The 14,657-nt window shown below is 38.3% G+C and overlaps 1 protein-coding gene across 1 annotated transcript in view; it reads right to left on the bottom strand.

Moving 5' to 3' along the window:
- Maoa (monoamine oxidase A) overlaps positions 1 to 14,657 on the bottom strand; it is a 73,675-nt gene that overhangs the window by 31,498 nt on the left and 27,520 nt on the right. The window lies entirely within an intron of this gene.

Below are 14,657 nucleotides of genomic sequence, written 5' to 3'. Positions count from 1 at the left end.
TTTATAATATACATTGTTTTTAAGCATACTTGTAGAGAGGTATGTATGTATAAACAGATTATGTTTAAACCCCGTTAGTGCCTAACAGACAGAATTAAATTTATGTTACTATGCTCTTAGTTCAGATTCCTGTCATACCAACTACCACCCCATCAACCTCCATGTTAGTAAGAGATAGCCAGATCAATCCTACAATGCCACTGAGCTGGATTCTCCTTTGAGAACTTATCAGGCATGCCCCTAGACCTGGAAGTTATATGTATGAGCAAACAATGACCTGGAAAGATGTGGTCTCAAGAATCCCACCTAGAAGCCCGGCGATGGTGGCACACGCCTTTAATCCCAGCACTCGGGAGGCAGAGGCAGGCGGATCTCTGGGAGTTCGAGACCAGCCTGGTGTACAGAACTAGTTCCAGGACAGGCTCCAAAGCCACAGAGAAACCCTGTCTCAAAAAACAAAAACAAAAACAAAAAAATAAAAAAAGAATCCCACCTAGATACCTCAGTCATAAACCATTTGTGCATCCTCTGCTGAATGACAAGAACATGACCCCTTGGCCTTTTGCCAAGCTCTCCACTATGTTATACTGATTTATACACATGGCTAACTTTCCAGATTATTCTCAATGCACCCAAGAAGACAGACTATGCTTCAAATGTGTTTGTACCTGCTCTATTTAGACTGCCTTGTGACTAGGTGAGTTCCAATAAATGTTTGTTTAAAAAAAAGATACGAAGTGGAAAATGAGGTGCCTGTTTTTTACAGCCTAGCTTGTATCACATCTATCTTTCCCAGAAAAAGTTTGATCATTTTCAACACAAACAAGTCCCTCTTTTTTCTTCCCTTCCATGGCCCCACAAAAATAACAACTTCTAGTAAAATGCTAACTCAGCAATGACTTTTCCTTAGTTTTTGTTCTTTGATTTTTTTTTTTTTTTTGGTTTTTTGCTTTCTTAAGACAGAGTTTCTATATAGACCAGATTGGCCTCAAACTCAGACACCTCTGCCTCCCAAGTGCTGGGATTAAAGGCTTGTGCCATCACTGCCCCGCTCAGCACTGACTTTTAGTATCAGTTCTACATACAAACTTTTTCCAACATTACTGTCAAATTGATAAGAACTTACTATATGGAAGATGATGAAGGGAATGGAGAAAGATAGAAGACTTAGTCTCTTTGTGAATTTAAATTGTAAATCTCTAAAATCATTTCATATGATAGCATTTCTCACACTAATCTTTCCAGATGCTATATGAAAATGGGCTCTAGGGTCATAAATCTGGGAAATCTTGGCTTATAGTGAAGCAATCTTTTTTATTGCCTGACTCTGTAGGACTTTTAATTTGCTAATGGGAATCTTGACTCTCTAATACAAATTTAGAATATGGAGTACTTTCAAAATGTAAATGACTACCAAACTCATGCGGTGCATGTTTTTAGATTGATGTCATTTAGAAAGTACATACTCAGAAAATATTTCCATAGATATTATTTTTTCACATTCTTGCTTGTACTGGCAGAATACTGAGACAGCATGAGAGAACTTTCTACCTGTAACCCATGAGAAGACATTCTCACTTGGAACCCTTCTGTACAAGAGGGTACATCATCCCATTACACACGTGAAATAAACTGAAATGACTTGCATATCTAGTTAAAAATAAAAGGGTATCATGGGCTCTGTACAGAATCTCTGCCATAGGCACTTCTCCCTTTATCACAAGACAACAAAATAAGAAAATATGTCATAAAATATCAAGGCATAACAAAGTTTGATAGCTAGACTGTTAGCTGAGTATGTCCATGTTGTATTTTCCAACGATGGGACAGATGCAGGTCTGCCCTTGTATTGGAAGAAATTACTTAACTAGACTGCTCTAGGATCTGCAGACGCCAGACTAAATACAATCCTCCTAGTATTTGTACATCAAAGAAGTATTTTTTAAAAATAGCCACAAGTACTAAAGATTATTCCAGTAGTAGATGCACAAATAATTAATTAGCAGCTGTTCTAATTTCTGTGCTTCAGGATCTCCTTTTATCACATTAGCCAGCAAGTGTTGCCAAATTGATTCCCTCCTATTATCTCCTACATCTGATTTTGTGAGACATTTACCTCCTGGATAACTATGGAAACTAGGCCACAGAGTACTTTGACAAACACATAAAATTAAATCTCAGTTTGCAATTCACATGTCTATCATGTGAGTCTGAAAAATTACAGGAAAGGTATGGGAATGAAATAAAATAGAAGAGTTTAGTAATCATTCCTTTTGTTTGAAAGTGTTAACATGAGAACAATCTTCTAGAATGAAAATACTTACACAAATTATACTGAGTGGGCGTTAATATTTGAGAATATTTGTATGGTTCCATTGAGAATTTTCTTCTGATTACATGAAACCCAAATACAATGACAAGAGCATTTGTTCAACCATGTTCATAGCAGTATTATTTGTAATAGCCAGAACCTGGAAACAACCTAGATGCCCTTCAATGGAAGAATGGATGAAGAAAGTGTGGAATATCTACACATTAGAGTACTACGCTGCGGTAAAAAACAATGACTTCTCGAATTTTGCATGCAAATGGATGGAAATAGAAAACACTATTCTAAGTGAGGTAACCCAGACCCAAAAAGATGAATATGGGATGTACTCACTCATAATTGGTTTCTAGCCATAAATAAGGGTCACAGAGTCTACAATTGGTGATCCTAAAGAAGCTAAGTAAGAAGGTGAACCAAAGGAAAAACATATAGTTACCCTCTTGGCTATGGGAAGTAGACAAAATGGCCGGGGAGAAAATTGGGATCTTGGGGGTGGGGTGGGATGGGGGTAGGGGGAGATGGGGAGAGAAAAGTGAGAAGTGGAGGATGGGGGGAACTTGGGGAAAAAGGAGGATTGGGATAAAGGAAGGTTGGATAGGGGAGCACGGAAGCACAATTCTTAGTTAAGGGAGCCACCTTAGGGTTGGCAAGAGACTTGAACCTAGAGTGGCTCCCAGGAGCCCAAGGAGATATCCCCAGTTAGTTCCTTGGGCAGCTGAGGATAGGGATCCTGAAATGACCCTATCCTATAGCAATACTGACGAATATCTTGCATATCACCATAGAACCTTCATCTGGTGATGGATGGAGATAGAGACAGAGACCCACACTGGAGCACTGGACTGAGCTCCCAAAGTCCCAATGAGGAGCAGAAGGAGGGAGAACATGAGCAAAGAAGTCGGGACCACGAGGGGTGCACCCACCCACTGAGACAGTGGAGCTCACCAAGGCCAGCTGGACTGTGACTGAAAAAGCATGGGTTAAAACTGGACTCTCTGAACATGGCGAACAATGAGGGCTGATGAGAAGCCAAGGACAATGGCACGGGGTTTTGATCCTATGCAATGTGCTGGCTTTGTGGGAGCCTAGCCAGTTTGGATGCTCACCTTCCTAGATATGGACAGAGTGGGGAGGACCTAGGACTTACCACAGGGCAGAGAACCCTGACTGCTCTTTGGACTGGAGAGTGAGGGGGAGAGGAGTGGGAGGAGGGGGAGAAGGGTGCGAGGAGGGGGAGAAGGGTGGGAGGTGGGGGAGGGAAATGGGAGGCTGGGAGGAGGTGGAAACTTGTTTTTTTTTCTTTCTTTTCTCAATGAAAAAATAAACAAATTTAAAAAAAATAAAAGGAAGTTCTATAGAAATAGTACTGGATATTTCAATTATTAGTTATTGACAATATTATCATTATTTGTATGTTTTTAACTTCAAATTATATTTGGGAAGGAGAGTTATTGATGAGGCTCTCACAACTGTCATTTTATGTCATTTCTATAAGACCTTGAACCAAAGACATTCTTACAACTTTTTTTTCTCATCTAAGTAGAAACAGTCACTAAAATACTAAGATCCATCAAGTTTTCAAAAGGTATTCTTTAAATATGACCTACAGGTGAAAAGGTTTTGGGTCTATATCTGAGACAGAGAACTACACGGCAGCACCAATCTTGTCAAGTGGCAGAGTATTGGGTAATGGCAGAAACACTTGCTGGTTAGACCAACATGGGACAACTGAATTTCACTTCTTCAGGAAGTGCCCAGAATGGAATGAGAAAGGGATTCATAAGATACTGGGGTGTTTTTCAGGTTTCAATTGATACAATGCAACTCTGGAGAAGTTTGAAAAATGAGGACCAAATATTAAGCATTTTAAATGCAGTTTGTATATGTTTTGTAGTGTGAAGGTAGGGGTTAATAGAGATGGAAACACAAAGGAAGCAAAAGTGAGGAAAAGAAAAAGGAGACTTCCTTCCTTCTTTAAAAAATATTTAATGAGTTCTTAAGAACTATGAACATGCTTTGATCATATTTAGTCAACTCTTCTCAGATCCATCTCCCTTAACTACCTATCCAACTTTTGTGCATTAAAAAACATCAAGACTAATTTGTGCTGCTCAAATATTCGTGGATGTGTAACTTCCATTGGAGCATGGTTGACTTATCAGGAGCTACACAGAATGTTGGACATGAAGTAACATGCCTAGCATGATGAACTATTAACACTTGCTAGCTGTAAAGGAAAGAAGAGTTGGTTTTCTCTAAGAAAGAGGATATTTTCATCTTGGATGATATCATACAGACTAGCATAATTTCTCTGGAGAAAGTTGTTTATTTAATGTTTCATTCCACTCAGAAAGTTATTGTGACTATTAACCCAAATACCAAAGCTACAACTGAGAAGGTGATTGCAGATCCACAACCTGATGTAAACAAAACCATTCATATCTAACCACTCCAAGACAGTAAGGCAATTCTAGTACTTTTCAATGAATGGTTAGAGAAAATTCCTACAATGAATTATCACTAATAAAACATGAGAGAATAACCAGGAATGGTGGTGAATCTCTGTAATCTCAATACTTTGAAGGTTGAGGCAAGATAGTGAGAACTTGTCTCAAAACAAACAAACAAACCAGAGTGGAAGGGATAGAAAAAGAAGGAAGAAGAAACATGCAAAGATCAAACGGGCTCTGTGTGAAAAGAGATAGCACCAGTCCCTGTGTTTCACTGCCAGTACCATGAGAAAGGGAATTTCTACGCATAGTTAGCGGCGATGGTTGTACAACAGTATGAATGCACATAATGACAATGAGTTATATACCTAAAATGGTGAGTAATGATAGGAAAAAATTTACTAACCTCTCTTAACTATGTTATGGGCTTCCACTTTGACTGAGTAGAATACTTCTACTATAGAAACCACATCTGAGTGGTATCTCGGAATATATAGAACATAGAAAGGAACTTCTGAGAGGAAATGGATAGTGGCATTTGCTTTCAGTGCTGTGAGAAAACCCAGTGTCAAAAGCTTTAAGCTTATAATTCTGTCATTTAGATCTCTGGTGATCCACAAGCAGCAAATTAAATCTTTTGAAAAAATTCTCTCAATCTCAACCTCTCTCTCTCTCTCTCTGTGTGTGTGTGTGTGTGTGTAAGTTACTCAGAACTATTTAAAAGCTACCTGCATACACATTTATATTGTATATTTGATAAATCAAACTAAATATATTTAAATATTTTAGCCGCTGTTTTAAAAAAATAACACCTACCCACCAGGTCTAGTGGCGCACACCTTTAATTCTGCGTGCTTGCAAGGCAGAGGCAGACAGATCTCTGAGTTTAAGGCCAGTCTGGTCTACAGAGTGACTTCTAGGACAGCGAGACCTACACAGAGAAACCCTGTCTCGAAAAACCAAACCAAACAAACAAAAATTCTTCTTATAAATGGGAAATTCAAATGAGATAAAACGTCTATAAGCACAATGATGTAAAAGGCAATAATAGTATCATGAACTCAGAAAGGATGCAGTTAGCAAGTTAAAAGGGATAGCAACATCCCTTTGGTTTTTCAGGTTTCTGAAAGGGGTTGGAAGTAAAACTACAACTTCTTCTTGAGATAAAAGAACCATATTTTATAAATTAGTATAGAAAAGATGCTAAAATAATCTCAAAATTAAATAACCCTATTCAAAAGAAACACATTTAAACCAAGAATCAAAAACAAGGTCATATTAGTAAGCACTGAGACGAAGTAACACAAAAGCAGACCTTTTGTCTTCTACAGGATACTTAGGCTGAAACCAAGTTCATCTCTTAGCAACAACATATACTTAGTATTCTAGGACACACACATTCTGAAACATTTTTGAGCTTAGAAACCTGGAGTAAATAGTCATAGACAGAATAGAAAATACCGTGTTGTTACTAAGTTTCTGAAATTTTAAATAAAGCTTTATCACACCACTCTCTAAAACTAAATGTTTAGTACATATTTCTGACTCCAGTTTTTTTTAAATTAATTTATTAAGGATTTCTGCCTCCTCCCCGCCACCGCCTCCCATTTCCCTCCCCCTCCCCCGATCAAGTCACCCTCCCTCATCTGCTCAAAGAGCAATCAGGGTTCCCTGACCTGTGGGAAGCCCAAGGACCGCCCACCTCTATCCAGGTCTCCTAAGGTGAGCATCCAAACTGCCTAGGCTCCCACAAAGCCAGTACGTGCAGTAGGATCAAAAACCCACTGCGATTGTTCTTGAGTTCTCAGTATTCCTCATTGTCCTCTATGTTCAGCAAGTCCGGATTTATCCCATGCTTTTTCAGACCCAGGCCAGCTGGCCTTGGTGAGTTCCCGATAGAACATCCCCATTGTCTCAGTGTGTGGGTGCACCCCTCGCGGTCCTTCTGACTCCAGTTTTACTTAGAGAGGATGTAAAATATAGGGAGAAAGTGAGAATGCATCAATATCTCAATTTCTGTTACAAAGCAGGTCCTGAAAATGCCTGTTCAGGTTCTGATTGGGTTTTCCCTCTCCATATCCTTCATCACACACTATAAAACCTAACAAAATGTTTCTATTACTTAATGGAACTCATTCATAAAAGCATTAATTAACAATCTTATCTAGAATAGTGAATTCAATATCGTCTTATTTTTCCTTACTATAAGAATCTCCATTTATAGTTTCCTCATCATATTTAGAACATCCACTACACTTAGTATTATAACATTGCTATTTTAGGCTTCTGGACCAAATGACTGCTCAAAATCCCACCCGCCTCACACATGGGGACACAGGAACAAACATGAGATGATGCTTAGAAAAGAAGCATCCAAAGAACTAGAACAAATACAAACTGTAAAGCTGCTTCCTGGAGTCCACCCCCACCCCCCACAGCACAGAGGAGTAGAAAGAGCTTGATTTGCATTCCTTCTCCATATCCTTCAGTGGCTCTTCTTTACTTGGCAGGTTAATTGGCCTCTGAAACTCAGGCCTTTTCAGTAATATGAGCTACAGTCCCTATATAAGAGCCTTCAGGAGAGTAAGAGTTAAGTGAAATAACAGAAATAAAACTTTGAAATCAGGCCTGGAACACAGTAAGGTCTCCATAGAGGAACACAGTAAGGGCTCCACTTTTATCATTACTACCATGCTGACCTTGAAGAATCAAGTACATGGCAGAGATTGTTTTTATTTTTGAAGGGGGTTATTAATGCATAGTCTCATATAATTGAAGTTTGTCTTAAACCCCTTGAACCTCCTGCCTCCACTTTCCAAGTACTGGGATTATAGGCATGTACCACCAAGCATGGCTGTATGGGAGAGATTCAAATACACCATTTGTTGTCCAAAATGCAAGTGATGCATGAGTTTATCACCAAAGTTTCCATAGACTACATATTTAATAATTATGACCTAATAGAGCTATTGTGCTGAGGTGCATGACCATGAGACAGCAACAAGTCAGAGATTAATAACTACTTTGTTGTTTGAGACAAGGTAGTATATAGCTTAAACTGGCTTTGAATTTACCATCTGATGTGAGATACCCTTCTGTATGTTGTGAATATGTTTTATTACCATTGGTTAATAAAGAAACTACTTTGGCCCATGGCAGGGATGCACGCACACACACACACACACACACACACACACATATATGTGTGTATGTGTGTGTATGTATATATATATATATATATATATATATATATATATATATATATATATATATATATGCAGGAAATCCAAGCAGAGAGAGAAAGAGAGGGACAAAGAAAGTAGAGTCTGAGAGAAGCCAGCAGCCACCATGGAAACAAGATGTGAGGTAACAAGTCACAATCCTCATAAAATGTAAACTAATAGAAATGGGTTAATTTAAACACAAGTGCTAGCCAGAAATAAGTCTGAGCCATCGTTTAAACAGTTTGTAATTAATATTTAAGCCTCAGAGTGGCTTTTCAGGAACTGGCAAGTGAGAGAGAAACCTCCAGCTACAACCATCCTCCTGCCTTAGTCTCACAAGTGTGCCCACACATTAAGCTAATAACTATATAATGAGAGCAACCTCAGAATATCAATGTTAAGGCTACAAGGTACCTTTTTCCAGTAGCTCTTATGTAACAGCTCAGTGACATTTATGTTGTGATAAAAGAAAAATATAATAGGGGGTGAGCATGTCCCATCTCCAGAAAAAAAAATGGTGTACCTTTTCTTGGAAACAGAAATATCAAAGATCTTATTTACCTGTTAGAGAGGGACTCACCAACAATATAGGCAACCCTAGCACCACTTTTAAAATAATTCTCTTTTTTTAGCTTAAACACCTGATTTATCACGAGCATTTCCTTAAAACTTATCATGAACTCATCTTCTGTTAAATCTTTTTTTTGTTTGTTTGTTTTTGTTTTTCGAGACAGGGTTTCTCTGTGGCTTTGGAGCCTGTCCTGGAACTAGCTCTTGTAGACCAGGCTGGTCTCGAACTCACAGAGATCCGCCTGCCTCTGCCTCCCGAGTGCTGGGATTAAAGGTGTGCGCCACCACTGCCCGGCTCTGTTAAATCTTGAAGATAGGTTCTCTCAAAATATAATATTATTACATCAGCATTTCTAAAAGTTATGATTCTCTGTGAAATCCAGAAAATTCCATGGGTATTGGAAAGATCAATACTTAATTGAATATACTAAATTCAAAAGGTCATGCCAAGAAGGTTGAGCAGCATACCAGAATCTCATAACTTGCAGGCAACATTCAGATTCTTAAACATCTGTTTTTCATTTTAATCTTACTTTGTCTCAACTAAGAATAATGGGATGAAGAGTTGATAAGATGTCTTAATGGACGGAAGGGCTTGCCATCAAGTCTGATGACCTGAGTTCAATCGCTGATACATTCATGGTAGAAGAAGAAAAGTGACTCTCACAGGTTGTTCTCTGATCTCCAAACCTGTATCATAGTATGTGCACATATATATGAACACACCTATGTATATGCACTAAACATGATTTAAAAAAAATAATGATGTTGTCTAGGGAGATGGTTCACAGTCAGAACAGTACTTATTGTGCAAGAAGGAACTTGAGTTCAGATCCCTAAGCCTGGGTGCAGCATTGTACACCTGTAATCCCAGCGCACCAACAGGCAGGTACCTGGGTCTTGCTGACCAGTCAGTCTAGCTGAATCAGTAAGCTCCAGATTCTTGTGAAAGACTTTGTCTCAAAAGTAAGGTAGAAAACAGTTGATGTATGGTTTCAACATATAGTCACACATATGTGCACAGACACACATAGGCACTCATATACATACATACACAGAGAGAGAGAAACTGAATCTAGGACATGGAATTACTCACCATGTGCCCCTGCCAAATTCTTATATTGCTCTCATGGTTTAGAGTGGACTTATATAACTAGGAGATCAAAAAGTACTTAGCTGAGGACATAACTGACAGCAAATTTTCAGTGTTTAAAATATACAAAAAGGAACATGGAACTGGCAGAGTAAAGGAGTGGAAAAAAATCATTGTCTTTCACTAACTACATCTGCTTATTTATCAGCCAGTCTTCACTGAAACTGATGGCGAGATATTTTCAAACAGAAGAGGCAAAGTGCTCTTCTATTCACTACTTCAGTTTCATTTCCTGGAATACATAGTGAAGTAAATAAGATCATGCTTTCAGGGATAAGTAGATTGTTACTAGTTTCATAGCTTTTTCAAGTCACTCTATCTCATTGAACCTTTGTCTTCTCATCTGCAAATGGGGAAAATCATGACAGCCTAGGGAACAGATATAAGAATATAATGAGTTAATACATAAAAAGAGAATCAGTTCTTTTACTGTTACCCTCTAGGAACAATAAAGTTCTTTAAGCACCTGACTCACTGAAAGAATGAATAACGTACATGAGTCTACTCAACTGGTTTCCCACACTTCCCAGTTGAAGTGCAGAGTAGGTTGCTATGACTATTTAAGTAGTTTAGCACATGGGATTTGGTTTCCTTCTTCACATCAAATATAAAAATGTAAAAGGTTTCTGTAAATGGGAACTACTATTACTTTTATTGTTATTATCACCCATTAGGCTAGGAAAATGCTATGCTTTATAGAAATGAGAAAATAGGAAATTGTTTTCACTGTGCCCTAATAAAGCCAACATTTCAAAATAGTTTATATAACTCTTTTATGGTGTTTGAGATTGAATCAAAGGCCTCCTACATACTATGCAAATTCTCTGTCCCGAGATATATCTTTAGTTGTCAGCACTTTGTAAAATCTCTTAATACTTTTTTGATCTTCGCTTAACCTCTGAGTTCTCAATATTTCTAAAGAATACTTGTCTTCTCACCTATTACTGTCACACAATCCTAAGCATCCGAAACTACATGTTTATCAAATTTGCTAAGATTCCTGACCTCCTGGTTGTCTATTATTATGCATAGATCACAAGTGTCCTTAATTCCTAGAAAACTCCCAATGCTTTAGCCTCCAGACCCAACATGATTATATACAGTCAGGGAAAGATGTATCTTTTGCAAAGAGGTGTGGTGACTGGTATCGAAATCATGTCATTTGGTATGAGTAAATGTCCCTTTCTCTCATAGTTTCAGGAACTGTCCTACAATAGCAGATTGTAAAGTTAATTTCTCCAGCATTTTTCTAGGTTCAAGTCACTACATGTTTGGCTTCAGTGAGAAACAATAATAATGGAAAAGGCTATTGTTTCTTAGGTGGATCTGAGGAGCTGAGTTTAAACAATCTCTTCTTTAAACACTAGGAAACACACAAACAAGCTACATTTTCCAAGAGGAAATGCCAGGTACAAAGCAAATGCACAAAATATTCAAAGACATACTGGGTAACAATGCAAAAAAAGAACCAATTCAAAAGCTAAAATGGCTTCAAATTGTTCTGTTTTTTGGGCCTTTAGAACTAGCTCCTGGGTGAATCAGGAGTTGCTTGGAACTACGAAAAATGCACAGGTGTGTGTGTGTGTGTGTGTGTGTGTGTGTGTGTGTGTGTGTGTGCCTGTCTGTGTGTCTGTCTGTTTGTTCAAGTAAATCCATCTCCTGTGGCATGCAAATGGATTAGGAAAGGAAGTATGGTACAGCCTAGGAAGGCTATGGTAGGTATCATAGTTACTTTTCTATTGCTATGACAAAACTCCATGACTGAGACAGCTTATAAAAGAATGAATTTAGTTGCTCTTACCACTTCAGAGGGGTAGAATACATATGGCAGATCAATGCCTAGTGGCAAGAACAGCTGAAAGCTCACATATTGATTGAAAATATGAGACAAAGATGATGGAGGAGGGTCATCTGTCTATCTGTTGCTTTCATTGGTTAATTAATAAAGAAACTGCTTGGGCTGATAGGTCAGAACATAGGTAGGCAGGGAAGACAGAACAGAATTCTGGGAGGAAGAAAGCTGAGTCAGGAAGTCGCTATAGCTCTCCTCTCTAAGATGGATGCAGGTTAAGATCCTTCCCGGTAAGCCACCACCTTGTGGTGCTACACAGATTATTAGAAATGGGTTAATCAAGATGTGAGAATTAGCCAATACGAGGCTAGAGCTAATGGGCCAAACAATGTTTAAAAGAATACGGTTTTTATGTAATTATTTTGGGTAAAGCTAGCCGGTGGCCGGGAGCCCTCCCGGGCGGCGGGAAACAACATGCCGCTCCTTCTACACAAAGAGAGAACACACCAGGAATGGCACAAGTTTTTAGAAACCTGAAGGTCAATCCCCAGTAACATACCTTCTTCAGCAAGGTCATAACTCCTAATCCTTCTCAAACAATTTCACCAAGTGGGAACCAAGTATTCAAAGACATGAGCCTATAAGGACCATACTTACACTATAAGTGGGGCTTAATAGGTCATCCTAGTAGGATCATGGCAGAAACAGTGCTTAAAGCTATGTTGCCTATGAAGCTCAAGAGGCTTTAGAGGAGAAGAACAACATAATCCAGGCTAGAAACCATTCTTGTGATATTTTGGTAAAGAATGGAACAGCTTTTTGCTCTTGTCCTAAGAATTTGTTTGAGGCTAAATTAAAATGCAATGGACTAATTTCTTCGGCAGAGGAAATTTCAATGCAGCATATTGGCTCTGCTGCTTTGTTATTAGTAATCACTCTTAGGCAAGTCTACAATGAAAGAGAGCAACTGGGGCAAAAAGATAGCTTGAAATTTAATGTTGGAGCCAAGGCTTTTGCAGAAAGAGATGAGAAAGGCCTGATATGCATTGGGATAAAGGAAGGGTTGCCCTCATTATAAGACCCCATCAAACTTGTGAAAATAAAAGGCCTATGGAATTTTCTGCTCCTAAAAATCAACACCAAATCAAAGTTTCTACAAATGTGACTCAAGGATGTTAGGTTCACCCCAAGTTGGTAGTCAAGCTTTGCAGTGTTGTCCACATGGTTCTGGTTTTAGAATCATGAAGGGTACACGAATAAAAGGTTGAGGAATCTTCCTCCATGGTTAAGAAGAGTTGCTGAGGTCAAGAGTGGGGCAGGAGAGTCTTTACAAGGAGTCCTGAGAAGACTTGTAATGATGTAAAAGTGAAACTCAGATTTTGTTGGAAACTCCAAGATGTTAGAAATTCCAGAGCCATGGGATATCTTTAAAGAAGAGTTGCATGCACGGAGTGAAACTACCTTGGGAGAGAGGGAGAGGAAGAGAGAGAGAGAGAGCACTTATCTTTGCGGGTATCAAGGCTGGGAAGATGGAGCTATCTAAGCTCTTTGACATCAGACATGAAACTACAGGCAGTTTGCCCTGTCAGGTTTCAATCTTTCTTTGGTCCAGTATTTCTTTGTTTTGCCCTGATTCATCCCTTCTTGAATGGTAAAATATATTCTTTGGCATTGTATTTTGGCAGTATGTAATTTGCTTTTTGATTTTACAGGTGGTGACAATTAAAAGATTGCTTATACTCTCAGAAATTACTTTGGAGAATGGTTCCATAAGCTCATATATTTGAATATTTGGTCCTCAGTTGGTAGAACTATTTGGGAAGGATTAGGAGATATGACTTTGTTGGAAGACGTGTCACTTGTGAAGAGTTTTGAGATTTCAAGACTGCCATTCTCAGTATGCTCACTCCTCTTCTCTGTCTCTTTCTCCTGCTTGCAGACTCAGATGTAACCTCTCAGCTGTTTCTGCCACCGTTTCATTGTTCTTCTATCAAATATTCTAGCTCCCTGAAACCGTAAGCCCAATTAAATGCTTTCTTTCATAATTGACCTTGCTCATGGTGTTTTGTTATTGCAACACAAAAGTAACTAAGATAGGCTCCAAAACCTGAGACTTTAAATACTGTTACAAGAAAAAGTAGAGAAACACTTCAAGTTTAGGCATATTTAGGGATTTTCTAAATAGGATTCCAGTTATTCAGAAAGTAATATCAACACTGACAAATGAAACCTCATGAAATTAAAAAACTTCTGCTAGGCCTGTATAGATCCAAGCCAGATGGTGCAAGTGCTGAGAGGGGGCAGTGGACACAATCCCCCATCCCTAACTAAGAAGCTACTTCTAATCAGCAACCACTTGCAAAGGAAAAATTAGTTTGTACCAATGGACTCTCATTGGGTCTATAAACCACACGTAAGGGTAAGCTCCATGTCCAGCAATGGTATTTGTAGATTTTTTTTTGTCTCATGCTGTTTTGGGGGGCATTTGTCTTACTGGTCTTTTGTTTGTATATTACAGTTTTTGATTTTTATGTCGTTATGTTTTGTGCATGTGTATTTCTTATGCTTTTTTGTTTTTTTAAATTCTGGTTTGTTTATTATATTTATTTGTTTTCTAAAGAGAGAGAGAGAGAGAGAACGTGTGCAGTTGGATAGAAGTGGAGGTTATGAGAGCTAGGAGGAAATAAGGGAAGAGAAGCCATAATCAGAATATCCTGAACATGAAAAAAAATATTTTCAGTGAAAGAAAAGCTTCTGCCTATCTGACAGACAGAGAATTAATATCTGGAATTTATTTAAAAAACACAAAAATCTAAACAATAACAAATCAAAGAATTTAGTCAATAAATTGACTAATGATATGTACAGATAAGTTTTTGAAAGATGAAATACAATAACCATTAGAGATGAAAACTACATTGAGATTTCATCTTACTATAGTGAGAATGGTCACCATTAAAAAAAACAAATAACAACCAATCATGAGAAGGATATGGGCAAAAAGAAACACTTACACACCACTCTGGTAAAAATGTAGACTATTTTAGTTGCTATGAAAATCAGTATGGGGGTCTCTGAAAAAACTAATATTAGATCTACCATATGGCCCAAATCTACCATTCCTAGGTATTTACCCAAA

Source organism: Microtus pennsylvanicus, chromosome X, assembly GCF_037038515.1.
Source record: "Microtus pennsylvanicus isolate mMicPen1 chromosome X, mMicPen1.hap1, whole genome shotgun sequence".
In the NCBI taxonomy this organism is placed as follows: domain Eukaryota; kingdom Metazoa; phylum Chordata; class Mammalia; order Rodentia; family Cricetidae; genus Microtus; species Microtus pennsylvanicus.
Note: the sequence above shows the minus strand (reverse complement) of the source record. Positions and strands in the feature narration are given on the sequence as shown.